The sequence below is a fragment of the Nycticebus coucang genome, chromosome 15 (assembly GCF_027406575.1).
Source record: "Nycticebus coucang isolate mNycCou1 chromosome 15, mNycCou1.pri, whole genome shotgun sequence".
Classification (NCBI taxonomy): domain Eukaryota; kingdom Metazoa; phylum Chordata; class Mammalia; order Primates; family Lorisidae; genus Nycticebus; species Nycticebus coucang.
Window position 1 is genome coordinate 56,560,523 of NC_069794.1, and position 15,421 is coordinate 56,575,943.

Sequence of the window (15,421 nt, forward strand, 5' to 3'; positions counted from 1 at the left end):
ATGGCCTACCAATCTACAAATCAGAACTTAGCCTGCCAACTGCAAAAGAATACAGAGGACTCTCTCTCTTCTTGTCAGATAGCACAGGTACACCAGAGTCTGGAAACTGTTCTAGAACAACCTTAAGGCTAATTATCATGTCATCAGCTTATACATTGTGGTTCACCCCCAAAATGGGCTTTCAGAGAGGCTTATGGGATGTCTGCACGCATGGTAAGTTTCAGGTCATGTAACTCCCAACTGTCTATCAAAGCGTTCCATGATGATGTCTTCCATGAGGAGTGTCATCCAAACACTGTACGTAGAACAAGACTCCAGACCTTAACTAAGGTCTTTTTTTGTCACAATAAGGGCCATGCTCATTGTTGTGGTGAACATCTTCTCTGAAAAGATGAAGATGTTATATTTGCTCTTATATTTTGCTCTTGCTCTGTAAACCTATCTTATCCTTCCTCAATATACTTCATTTCGCACTTGCCTTGCTTTGGGTGGGGCTGGTCATTCTTCCACTAAGAGCAAACCAAGAACGAGATTGCCGAATCCAACATAACCAAATTTCAAGCTCATCTGGAATTATTAAAATTCTGGTTAGAATTGTCAATTTTCCAATATTTTCCATAAAGTAGAATTTTATTTAACTCTTAGTCCTTTATTTCGGACAGTACATACTGTCTTAATTTTTTGATATTACTTTATGCACTCATAAAACATTTATTTTAAGCATAATTTTATTATCTAATTTAAGTTCTTTTTTCAAAATGCTTAACATCAAATCACTTAGAGTATTTATGAGAATACAGATTCTTAGATTTACTCTGTATTCACTGGATAAAATACCAGAAATATACAATTAAATGCTTACCTTAACTAATTTCATTTTGTGTGTTGAAAAATAAAATTTCAATGATTTGTGAGTTAAAAATCTATTTTGCTTTTATTAACAATTCATGAACTGGGAAGTTTTCAGTATACAAAGTACACAGATGCTCCCCTGGACATGGCAAACCTGTGTTTTTTGTTTTTGTTTATTTGTTTGTTTCGTTTGTTTTTAAGGTAACTTGTGCAGGAACAAAGAAATAGCACTGTGCAAAAAGGAAATGGTTAACATCAAGTTACTTCAGGTTACTTTCCTTGTATGGGTTGAAGCAGAAAAGACTTTCTCATATTGCTAGCTCAGGTCAATAGGGAAGCCTTTGTTGGTGAATTTTCTGCTTGCAGGAGATCTGGCCTGTTTGAGGAGTAGACTACCATTTCACTCTGGTTTTCTTGGAAGGTCGGATTTACAAGTAAGCAACATAGATGTTGGTTTGGTGATATGAAATCTTAGAATGAGTGACTCCATTTGGGTTGGTCAGTTGGGGCCCTGGTATAGAAGAACAGTATAAATCAATGGCCTTCATACATTCTTTTTTTTAACATAGGTAATTCCTACTGTTTAGGAATCATTTAATCCAATGTAAAAATAAAATTTATTAGAAGACATTTTTATAATGAAATACATGTCCAACTTTTTTTTTCTTTCTCTAGTTGGCTAATGCATGTCAATAAATAATAGTAACCTAATTGGCTAAGCTTTGACAGTAATCTGACTACCACAGGTGGCAATTAAAGTGCTCATAAAAGTTCCCTTCTTAAAACTTAGTTAAAAGAGAATAAACCTTAGTTTAAAATAAATGCACAGATACTTTAGAAGGACATACTAATTAGAACTTAGTTATAGTTTGTCTTAAATTTAGATCACACCGAGTATCATCCCAGCCATGTCAGACTTCTGAAATGTTTTTGCTGATATTTAAAGAGATGAAAAAATAAAAACAATATTTCTCAAAATTTGCAGACTCCGATTCTATTTTTGTTTCACTTATTCATCTTTTTCACCAAAACTACTTCTAGTGTCTTATAAAATCAAAGTACCCAGGTGCTTTAGTAAACATTTGACAGACTAAAGATACAGCAATTTAATCAAATGTTGTAATTGTTCCAAGTGTCTTATGAATATTGGTATTGATTTTCTCTCTCCCTCCCTTCCTTCCTTCCCTCCTTCCTTCCTTCCTTCCTTCCTTCCTTCCTTCCTTCCTTCCTTCCTTCCTTCCTTCCTTCCTTCCTTCCCCTTTGTTTCTTTCTCTAAAATAGAGCCTCACTCTGTCACCTTGGGTAGAGGGCTGTGGTGTCATAGCTCACAGCAACCTCAAACTCCTGGGCTCAAGCGATCCTCCTCCCTCAGCTTCATGAGTAGCTGAGACTTTCAGGCACCTGCCACAAAGCCCAGCTAATTTTTTACTTTTATTTTTAGTACAGATAGGATCTTGTTCATTCTGGCTGGCCTCAAACTCCTGAACTTAAGTGATCCTCTATGCTTGGCCTCCCAGAGTGCGAGGATTACAGGTATGAGCCACCACATCCAGCACTATGGGCTTTCTTTTTCCATCTCAAATGGATAAATTAGAGATGTCTGATTACCTTCAAATCATACAGAGAAGAATATTGATTCAATGATTGTAAATAATGAACAAAGTGCAAACAAATTTATGCACATATACTACCACCTATAAGTACTATATACATTCATATAAACACATCCTCTCCCTTTAATCACAGCACACATTAACATTTCAGAGTTATTGCAGTAGTGATAAAGTAACCACAAATTAAAGACTTAGATTATATTCAAAAGTGATATATTATTAAGAATAATTATCAATCAGTAAACTTATTCATTTATAAGGCTAAAAATAAAGATATTTGTCATGGAAAATAGTGTTTAGTAACATGATGGTTGATTCTGAGTATCAATGTGACTGGATTAGGGGGATGTCCAGATAGATAGTACTGTATTAATTATTTTCAATGCCTGGGTAGATATTGAGCCCATTCCTCTTCTGCTGAAAGGCATTTGATTAGAATGACAAATAGCTGTCCCAGGTTTATCAATGAAGGTGTTTCTAGAGGAGACTGGCATTGAATAGTTGAACTGAATGGCAAAGATCCACTCAGTGTAAGTGGGCACCATCCAGCTGGCTGAGGCTCTGCTGGAACAAAAAGGTTCCCTTGTGCTTTAGAACTCCAGGTTCTCTGGACTTTGCACTCAGAGGCCCAGCAGCAACCCAGGCTTTTGGATTTTAAGACACTAAGTCTAAAGATACACCACCAGCCTCCTTGGTTCTGGGAGGCACACCACTGGCTTCTTTAGTTCTGAGAGGCACACCACTGGCTACCCTGGCTCTGAGGGGTGCACCACTGGTTTCTTGGGTGAGGTCTTTGCACTGGGACTGAGCCATACTACCAGGCTTCCCTACTTCTCCAGCTTACAGACAGTCTATTGTGAGACTTTTCAGTCTTCAGGTAAGAAAAGACCCCTATTGAATCCCTCTCTCTTTCTCTCTCTCTGCATATATATTTATATATGTGTGTGCATATATGTACATGTGCGTATGTGTATATATATATATCTCATATATCTCCTATCAGTCCTATCTCCTTGGAAAACCCTGACTAAAACAGTTATGTGATAATGATTTGAACCTGTTAGTTAAAAACCACATGGATTTCTCTAAATTTTCTTATCTGATAATCATTTCCTATAGTACTGTTCATATATTATATTATGTTCTACGTCAATACTTTTAGGAAGAAACATTTATGTTTGCTACCAGTATCAAAATAATGTATTTTAGAAAAATACTTAGAAGGGTCAAAGCAAAAACACAAGTTTTAGTACATTAAACACCAATAAAATCAAAACTGTTTTGCGATATCACCTAACTTTGATTAGATTGGCCCACATCACAAAGTCCCCAAACTGCAAATGCTGGTGTGGATGTAGAGAGAAGGGAAAATTTCTATACTGCTGGTGGAATTGCAAACTAATACAACCACCATGGAAAGAAGTATGGAGAATCCTTAAAGAACTAAAAGTTGACATTCTGATTACTAGGTATCTACCCAGAAGAACAAAAAAGATTTTACCCCAAAGATATTTGCACCAGAATGTTTATTGCAGCCCAATTCATAATTGCCAAGTCATGGAAGCAACCCAATTGCCCATCAACACATGAAGGGATTAACAAATTGTGCTGTATGTATACCATAGAATACTATTCAGCAATAAAAAGATGGAGACTTTACATCTTTTGTATTTACCTGGATGAATTTGGAACACATTCTTCTTAGAAAAGAATCTCAAGAATTGAAAACAAGTATCCAATGTAGTCAGTATTATTATGAAACAAATATATAAACATTTATACACTCATATAAGTGATAAAACACAAATATAATATAACAAGGGGAGGGGTTAGAAAAAAGAGGGAAGGAGAAGGGGCAGTGCGATTGGGAGGAGGGAAGGCATTTGGTGGCATCACCTAAGGTGCACAATGCAAGGCTATATTTCAAAATAACTAAGAGTAAATTTTAAATGTCTTATGACAAAAAGTAAGTGAGATGATGGCTATGCTAAGTAGTTTGATTTAAGCATTCCACATTGTATATTGAATCATCACATTGTGCCCCAAAATGTATACAGTTATAGTTTTAATTAAAAATTAATAAAAAAGGAAAAAACCACCAATAAAACAATTGCAACTAGACTGAATGTAGTTGGACCAGATTTTGGAAACTATAGTGAAAACTATGAGATAGTCACAAAAGATACAAAATACATTTTTGTCCTTCTAAGTGAAATATTCTTACAATGTTCATATGAATATAGTTCAATGTGCTATGTGTAATATACAATATATACAGTTTACTACTTAATTCAAGTTAGAGAGCCATATTTTTTTTTTTTTGTAGAGACAGAGTCTCACCGTACTGCCCTCGGTAGAGTGCCGTGGCGTCACACGGCTCACAGCAACCTCCAACTCCTGGGCTTACGCGATAGAGAGCCATATTTTTATATTTGTATAAACTTTATTAATAATTATATAATGTGTAATACTCTAAAATACTTTCCCTTATACCATCTCAATACTGGAAACAACTATTTCTGCCATGCTCCTTTTCGTAAGGTGTAAATTAATTATTGAAGAAGTGAAGTGAGTTAGTTGCTCAAAATAACCAAGGTAATCACTAAAAAAGAGGGAGTCATTTGAGAACTTGGTTTTCCAATAAGAGACCTGGTATTCTTGTATTGCATTACAATTTGACCCATTCCATCAATACTGTAGCGCAGGCAAGTCCTCATCATTGATTTTCAGCAAATGAGAGCTATTTCTAGTCAGGCTCTTCTTTGTTTCACTTCCTCTCAAGACTGGAGAAAGACAATTGAGACCTTATTACTTGAGGACTTATGGCAGTCTTCCAAAACTAGTGGGACAAAAGTAGGATTCAGAATAGAGCCTTTGGAAGCCTGTTAGAATAAGCCTGTAATAGAATAAGAGAGAAATGAAAAGTGAAGTTTCTGGGTTTACATCCCTGCTCTTCAATTAAAAACAGTTTCAAGTTGGGGGCAATCATCCAGCCGTGTGTTGGTTTCCTCGTCTGTAAAGAATGACTGCGAGTATAAGGTTGCTTTGCTGTTACTGCTGTTACTAATATGAAATGAAGAAGGGGAAACTGAAATTACTGTAAATCATGAACTGTTATAACTTGTAGTAACAATAGGACCACAATATATGCCCGTCCAGTGATCAATTTCCAGACTTTCCTTCTTTGTGTTCACTCACCCCCAAGATAATCTTTCATCTCTAAACATTATCTATCTGGTGCTAATTTCCAGAGATATATTTCCCATGACCAATATAATCCTAAATTATCAACACGTTTTGTCAGTGTTGCCCACCCTTTGTCTTTTTCTCTGCACCTTTGCTTCTTGAACAACCCAGGTATCCTTCAGCCTCAAGGTCTTTGCTCTCTGCTCTGCTTCAAGGGCTCTCACTCAGACCTGGACATGGCTGTGCTCTCACTTCCTTTCAGTCTTTCTTCACAGGTCACCTTATCAGAGAAGAATGCTTTAAAAGCCCACATAAAACAGCACTCTCTAACCCCATCACTCTGTTTTTTCTTCATAGCACAAACATCCATCAAGTTAGAATACTGATTTATTTGTTGGAGGTTTATCTTCTCCCATATGAATATATTGATCACATGAGCAGAGATTTTTGTTACTGCCCCATCACCAGGACTTAATACATAGACGGTACCCAAGAATGAAATGAATTATTAAGCAGAATAACATCATATTCTGGCAACAGCAGCTACTTACTTAAGAATGGATGAATGGATTCATCTAGTTTATGGCTATGATCTAAATATTTAGATATTAATGAACTCTGTCTCTTGAATACGAGTGTTTATGGATCTGTCAGTTGTATACTACGATGGAAGAGGTGGAATTGTTTGAAGATGTCTTCCTCACTTACATCTATTTACTCATGTTCTAAATATCAATTGACTGCTCACTGTGTGCCATCAGATATGACCAGATTCACAACCAAAGAACTATGATAATAATATCAATAAAAACCCATTATTTCAGATGAGCCTTTTATTATATCCTAGAAAAGAAATAAATATTTATACATATTTCAAATCCTGTTAACCAGCCATTCAGGGCTCACATATATCTTCCCATCTTACAGATGGCAATTGTAAGTTTCAAAAATCTTAAGTAACTTGACGGACTTCGCAAAGCTTCTAAACATTGGTATTTGAACCCAGATTTGTCTGACCCCACCTGCTATGTCTCATAGCCCACTATTTGCTATTTTATCTTCAGGCAGGACAATGCAGTTATGGTAGAGTTTTCTCACTTACAAAATCTATTAGATGAGATTATATTGGTTCATAGCTTCATCCATTCTAACAACACTTAATATGTTCTTAAACCTGTATTTTGACTAAGAATCATAAAATGCCTGAGTGAGAAGAGTTATTTAGACCTATTGTCTCATTTTATATATCTAGAAAGTCTGGCTAAGGAATATTCTTTCACTCAAAATCACAAGGCTTGTTGCCTAAACCTTTGGAACTCCTTGGTCAACCTAGCCTATTTCAGGCCTTTCCTGATGCTGATTTACATCATAGAGAATTCCAAACAAAATAGACTTTTTGGGGGTTGCACTTTTATAGGTTAGTTTGGAAGTGTATAAGACATTCACTTCACTGCTAGAGAATTGACCGTATAACTATAGAAACTGCTTTTAGTCAATCAATAATACATTACTGGAGGAAAAGGGAACATGGTAGGTGGAAAAGGCAGGTAAAAGAGAGAGGTTTATGTGTGTGGATTATTGGAAGCTATTGTATGGCTAAAGTGACAGGCTGACGCCAATAACCCCAAAGACTGTTTACAACCAAGATAGCTGGTACAGAGCTCTAAAGTGTTACAAATCAGGATCACAAATCTCTTATATAGGTAGTGACAAATGTAATACTTTAAACTGCCAAAAATATTCATATAATAGAGTAATAAATGCTATAAACTAGAAATATATGTGCCCCATTACTCATACACACTATCTAATAAAAAATTTAGTGGAAAAACACAACAAATGACATATATGCGCTCACTGCATCACTTTTTCCTACTAAAATTCAGTTATTAGTATTATTTGGAAAATGTTTTCAAATTATATAATATAAGCTAAATAGCTTCCACATATTTACTTATAGATTAATTGCAACCACCTTGCCCTTGATCATAGCCCAGAGTTATGTAGTGTTATATACAGTAGAGCTAGTTACTTTTATATGTTCAATCAGTATTTCAAACAAGACGTTCAATTGAAACAAGCCTTAAGTGACTGTGAAAATCTATACTGTGGTCAATTTATGCTTTGGCTTTATATACTTACATTTCTGAATCAAATATTCAAACAAGTTTCCAACTATCTAATTGCTGGAATTTCTTATTTTATTTTTTTAATAGAAAAGAAATATGAGTAAATAATTTTGCATTTTAAAGAGTCAAAAGAGGCATAAATATTTTAGTAAAATTGAGTTGTTACTTTATCAAAATATATGAAGTTTACATTATTTACATAGATAAAGTGCTTATTGGCTTCATTTTTTTTTTTTTTTACAGTACACAGTTGGAGTTTGGAATACTGAGTGCAGAGTTTAGTAGACAATAAGAAACAAAAAAAATGATACATAAGTATTTTTCCTTTCATGTTAAAGTAAACAATAATAGAAAGTAAATTTAGGCTTTAGAAAACAGCACAACTAGAATCTCATTGTCATTAGAATAGCTGCTTTATATTGTGAAACAATATTTTTGTTCTTTGTTGTTACTTAGTATACATTTTGTTTTGACTATGAGACAGTCATTCCCAATCCCATTTGAGATAAAAGAATAAAAGTGAGATCAGTGTAATAAATTATTAAATAACAAGAGTTAAGAAAACTGTGTTTTGTCTATATTGGAACTCTTTTATATTAAGTATTCTAAAAGCCAATACATATACTTTCATCTTTTAGGCATATTGCCTTTTAAATAATATTGTTTGTAGGTGGATAAGAGACCCTATTCCCAATTCTAAAATTGTTTCTGTAGAGGATGGGAGAAAATTTTGAATGAAAAAAAATTAAAAACTAAAAATCTCTGGTATCTTCTGCTTCCAAGTAATTTTTAATATGCATAACACCCTTAACATGTATTTGTTCATATTGTCAGTTAAAAAATAAAGCACATTTTATTTACTGAATTATACCATCTATTTTCCAGATATGTCGTCTAAACTCATCATATTTTCCTTTGTTCATCCTCTATACATATAATTTCAACTTTGCATTTTGACTTGAAATTTTACTATAATTCCTGCCTATTAAAATTTTTATAGATATTCTTTTCAATGCCCCTCTTCTTTTTCTTTAGCCACCGTTGAGGTTTAAGGTTATTAGTTATTTTCAATGCAAAATACATTGAGATACCTTGGTAGGAAAAATAAATATAGAAGCAATTTGGAAAGGGAAAAAATACAGATAGTTTCAAGATTCATTCTAGAAGTAGAATCAACAGCATTCTATTGTTGGAGCCTTTGGAGAAGAAGTTAATTCTTACTAGGAGACTTAAAGGTTGGGTGACTTAGAAAGTAGCTGTGACATACACATAATTGAAAAGGTTAGGGCATGTGGTTTGTTCAGAATTGGGAAAAGAATTAGGGTGTTCTTTGACATGTTGAGTTTGTCTTGTCAGTGAACCAATTGGCAAATGGTTAGATGTAGTTTAAATCTCATGGGAGAGATCATATGTCAAGATATATAGATTGCATTCAATTCAACAAATCTTTATGTAGTAATGATTCTGTCCAGGGAATTTTCTGAGAAGTGGGATCTAGCACAGAATGAAATGGTGCCTCTTCTTGGAGCCTTTTTCTTAATAAGGAGAAATAAATATAGCTGCTTATATAGATTTATATGGAAGTATGTATAATATTTGATGAATCTCCACATTAAAAGCAATGTAATTTGCCTTGGTAGCTTGGGAAAAGCCATGGAAAACTACTTGTTTTCAGATTATAAAGTTGGCAACCAAATTCCTTCATCATCCTCTCCAGCCCTAACTATTGTCTCTCCCTATGTGAAAAGTTTTTTTCTTTTTTTACAGCTTTTGGCCGGGGCTGGCTTTGAACCCACCACCTCTGGCATATGGGGCCGGCGCCCTCTCCTTTGAGCCACAGGCGCCTCCCTGTGAAAAGATATTTTAATGACAACATGATAATCTTCTGTATATGCTATTTCTGGTGACTTATTTTCTGACCAATTCATTCTACTCTTACAGACTTTCATCTACAAGTATCTCCTCATTAGATTGTTCCTTGCTGTCTTGACTTGAAGTGTGTTTCTTTTTAGGAGTTCTCATGTAACTCTGCTCTTATAATACTAGTAAACAGTGTTAAAATGATCTATTAGGTACATCTCTCATTAGGCTTTGAGCTAGTCAGTGGGGTTCACTGGGGTTCAGTAGGGCTAATTTTATCTCTGAATAACTAAAATAGAATATAATACTTAATATCTATGAGAAACATAAATATTTTGAAAAATATTATGGTCATGGATCAGTAGAATCAACATTGTGAAAATATGCCTACAGCCCAAAGTCCCAGAGTGATTTATAGATTCAATGCAATCCCCATCGAAACACCAATCTCTTATTTCACAGATCTAGAAAAAAATATTTCTGTGCTTCCTTGGAAAAGAGCTCAAATAGAAAAAGTAATCTTAAAAAAAAAAAAAAGAATAAATCTGGAGGCACCCCATTACCAGACTTCAAATTATACTACAAAGCTGTAGTAACAAAACAGCATGGTATGGGCAAAAAAAAAAGAGAGAAAGAGATAGACCAAAAACATCAGCAAGAAAAGCATAAACATCACTATTAAAACCTGAACACGAGACATGAGGAAAAGTTTTTCAAAAGAAGTTAAACAAATGGCAATAAACATATGAAAAACAAAAGCTCAATCATCACGGAATTGCAAATTAAAACTACAATGAGATATTACTTTACCCCTGTTGGAATGTTGTTTTTTCTTTCTATTTTTGTTGTTGTTGTTTTGTTTTGTGGGGGTTTTTGGAGGGGGTGGAGGAAGACAGAGAGATTTATTAACTTGCTAGCAAATAAGGAAAATAGAGGACTTCCATCTTAAAGGACCAATTTTCCTCATTATACGTAGAAATACAGAGCTTTTAAAGGGGAATTTTCACCTTCAGGCAACTGCTGTTCCACTAGAGTATAAGAATCCCATAAGTCTCATCTCTGTGGAAGATAACATCTTAATCTCTGCCAAACAGTTCTGCTGAGCCATTTTCTGTAGCAAAAGAACAAAAGACATTCCCCTGATCCTTCAAACCACTGGACTGAGTCAGGGTGCAGGCTTTAGTTCTCAAAAAAAGAGTGGAGAATGTTTTAAAGAGACAGAAAACATTGTTGTCTTCTTTTTCTCAGGCCATTCCCTGCTGTGAATTTTATTCTCCCATATCTATAGGAGGAGGGGTGACATAGTCATCAAGCTCTTTCATGCTGAATTGGGGTGATATTTATTAAAATGTCAAAAAATTTAAGATATTTATATTTTACATTTAGTAAATTTCACATGTACCCTTGTAACATGCACTGTAGGTGTGGTCCCACTAATTACCCTCCCTCCATTCATCCTCCCTCCTCCTTCCCCTCCCTCTCTCCTTTCCCCATATTCTTAGGCTATAATTGGGTTATAGCTTTCATATGAAAGCTATAAATTAGTTTCATAGTAGGGCTGAGTACATTGGATACTTTTTCTTCCATTCTTGAGATACTTTGCTAAGAAGAATATGTTTCAGCTCCATCCATGTAAACATGTAAGGATGGATAGTGTTCCATGGTGTACATATACCACAATTTGTTAATCCATTTGTGGGTCAATGGGCACTTGGGCTTCTTCCATGATTTAGCAATTATGAATTGGGCTGCAATAAACATTCTGGTATAAATAAAAAAAAAAAAAATGTCAAAAAATAATAGAAGCTGTCATGAATGCAAGGGAAATAAACCACTTACACATGGTTGGGCTGAAAATTAGTACAAACTTTATGAAAAACAGTATGGAGATTTTGTAAATAACTAAAATTGGGCCTACCATTCATTCCAGTAATCTCATTAATGGCTATCTATCCATAGGAAATAAGGTTCATTTTATCAAAGAGATGCCTACACTTGGATGTTTATTGGAGGAAAATTCATAGTTACAAAGATGTGGAATCAACCTAAGGCCCACCAATTCATCAATGGATTAGCAAAATGTGATATATGTTTACTATAGAATACCACTCAGCTATTAGAAAGATGAATTGATGCCCTTTGTGGTAATTTGGATGGAACTGGAAACAATTATCCTAAGAGAAGTAGCTGAGGAATGAAAAACAAACCACACACGTACTCTCAATAAATTGGAACTAACACATGGGCACAGAAGGAAGTAAAAGTCATTGGAAATCAAAGGTACTATGAACACTATTTGGAGGATGGGGGCACACTTACGGCCCTAACTCAAGCATTACAAAAGCTATCCAAGCAACAAAAATATTTTTATCCCCTAAATATTTTGAAATAAAAAAAAATGAAAGTAGAAAAAATATTTAAAAGGGTACTGACAAGAAGATGAGAGAAAAGTAGGTACAATGAAGAACAGCAGAATGACACAGAGGAAGAAATTTTCAAGATAGAGCCTACAGTTGTTAGGATGAGATAAATAGCCACAACAGAGAAATGAATGATATAATTATCTAGGAAATTAGTAGGAATGATATAATTGTCTAGGAAATTAGTATAAAAGAACATCAGAGACACACTTACAGTACAGCAATTGTGGGGAAATGAAAAGCCCTTGTTTTAGTTCTTATATACACATACTTCACTACTGTGGAAGTGAGAGAGGAAATAAAAGACAAATATGGTCAGTAGGAAAAATATTATTTTAATTTCTAGGGAGATGAGAAGACAATTTGTCATTAGGATGTCTACAGTGAGCTGACAATGAGATGATAGTGTGAATGGCTGACTAAAGAAGTCTGAAGGCGTGGGGTTCAACACACACACACACTGGAAAACTGTCAGAACAAACTTTGTTGAAACTCTGGAAAATAAAATGGTGCAGTAAAAATGGAAAAAAAATTGGAGGTTCCTCAAGAATTTAAGCAAAGCATACATTGTATGCATTGTAAGCATAGCAATTCTATTCATAGGCATATAACCAAAAAAAAATTGAATATAGGTATTCAAGCAAATAGTTGTACACAAATGTTCATAGTAACACTATTCATGATAGCCAAAATGTGGAAATAACCACAAATGTCTTAGACTATTTTTGCTGCTTTAATGCAATACCTGAGAATGGGTAGTTTATAAAGAATAGATATTTATTTCTCACAGATATGGAGGCTAGGAAGTCTAAGACCAAGGGACTGGCATTGGAGGAAGGCCTTCTTGCTTCATCATTAAATAATAGAAAGTGGAAGGGCCAAGAGAGGACGAAAGAGGACAAGAGAGAAAGGAAGGGTGAGAGGTATAGGGAAGGAAGGGAGAAAAAAGGAGGGAAAGCTCACCCTTTTATAAGGAATTCACTCCCTTACATAATGGCATTAATCCATTCACGAGGACCTCACCCTCAAAATCTAATCACATCTTAGAGGTCCCACCTCCTAATGTTATAACAATGGCAATTAAGTCTCCAACACATACTTTTTGCAAGACACATTAAAATATTACCATAAATTTCATCTCAATAAGAAAAAAGTCACCAATGACCTTTGAAGCAGAATTGTCAGAGCTAATTGGAAATAGAACTGAGATAACTGATACCTGTAAGCATTTTGTCAAGTGATTTCAAGTGTTTAAGACTCAGTTTCTTATCTGTAAAGAATAAGAATAATTTATAGAGATATTTTGAGGATTTATATAAGGTAATGGACATGAAACATTATGTTTCGTAAAAATATTAGCAATTTGGCAAAATTTATATGTCACGAGTACTTTATTATTTTTACAAAAAGGATGGTTAGTGGGGAAAGACAGGTAGTCATAAAAATTTTATAGACTCGTCTTTTGGCAAACTTAGTATTAGAGAAAGGGAAAAAGAACACATCGAAATATAAGTAATTGTTTTTGAAGTACTTCTAAGACACAAGAATATGGATAGCCATAAGGGGTAGAGAGAGTTGAAAGAGAAATTGAAAATGCAAATGAGAGATGAGGAATTTAATGGAGCAAGTTCCGAGAGGAGGTGGAAGTAGATGGGATGATAGGGGGGTTTCGAAATGAGGAAGGACAGCTCTTGTTCAAAAATATAAATTATAAATAGGAGAGGAGGAATATCAAAGTATCCTGTGTGTGTGTGTGTTTAATCCTTCTCTGGCTGACATGATTTTCAAGAGAAGACAAAAAACCAGAGCAGGAGGAATTCCACAGTCCAGCATTTTCAGGATGGGTGAGGAAAAGAGAAAAGGAATAATGGAGTACATGCTAGTGAATCTCCTTTTTTTGTAAAATATAAACAATTGATTTTAAGCTGATTAAAGAACTGAATATAGTCACATGTGTAGAGATGGCTGGGAAAAATAAAGAGGAGTTACAGGCATAACATAACAATGAGGAAGAAAGCAGATTGAGGAGTGTGAACAAGGAAGTGAAGATAATGATTGCAGTCAGAGTGGAGAAATTTAGGGTTTCAGACTTGCATTTAGAAAATTCTCAAGTAATGAGGAAGATTTAAGTCAAGACCCTTCCGTGGGTAATGGATCAAAGATTTCATCTTTTAAAAATATTTACTGATAAATACTATGAACCAGAAATGATAGAAGGTGCTGAGAAAAGGTCATATAAGAAAAAAAAAAATAGAAAGAAGAAATACCCTATAATGAATAAAGTCTGATAGGAAAGACACACCAATAGGTGAAAGATGTTAACATGCTGTGAAAAGTGTTATGTTACATATAGGGTATAGCACAGTGCTATACGTTGGGGGCATATAAGAGGGCTCACTAGGAGAAGTTAAGCAACTGCAGAGTATTTGGGGTGATTAAGAAATATATGGGATCAGAAAGGATGAGATTTCTAGACAGAATGAGCAAATATACAGAGATAAGATCAGTAAGGGTGGCCCAGTGGAGCTGGAAGAGGGAACTACTGGATATTCCTAGGAAGAGTAGTGCATGTAGTCCATTCTTCTGGCTAGATGAATTCTCTGCATTCCCTTTGTACAGGGGTCCTCAAACTGCAGCCCGCGGGCCACATGAGGCGGTGTGATTGTATTTGTTCCCGTTTTGGTTTTTTACTTCAAAATAAGATATGTGCAGTGTGCATAGGAATTTGTTCATAGTTGTTTTTTTTAAACTATAGTCCGGCCCTCCAACGGTGTGAGAGACAGTGAACCAACCTACTCCCTGTTTAAAAAGTCTGAGGACCCCTGCTTGGAACTGTTAGCCTTCATGCCCAGCAGTGCTGCTCCCAGCAGTTGAGTTGTATGCTTACTAAAAGTCAGTTGTATTTGTTTCCAAACTGACCTATAATAGTTTTGTTTATTAATATGAGTATTGAATTAAATCGAATAAATCAAAACATTCATTTCAAGAAAGTCCCTAAAATGACAGTAATTGCTACGGAATTTTGATGTTGAATTAAATGTGGGTAAAACTGCTAGAAATTGTTGGAAAAAATATTAAATAATGGATAAGCCAGGCTTCTCAAATACCTTGAAGTTCTTGCCCTAAATTGAAGAATTTGATGCTAGAAATCATAGAGCCTCTTAGGAATGGCTAATGGAGAATATTAATCAGAATTTAAAACAGCTGACTGATATTGAGGAAAAGTTGATAGGTCTACATTAAAAGATAACTAAATAAAAATACTTACACATTTAAGTACAATGCCTAAAATATGCATTTATTATCAATTTTAATGTGACCTTTAACTGTTTCTTGTATCTGAGTAACTACATGTCCTAAT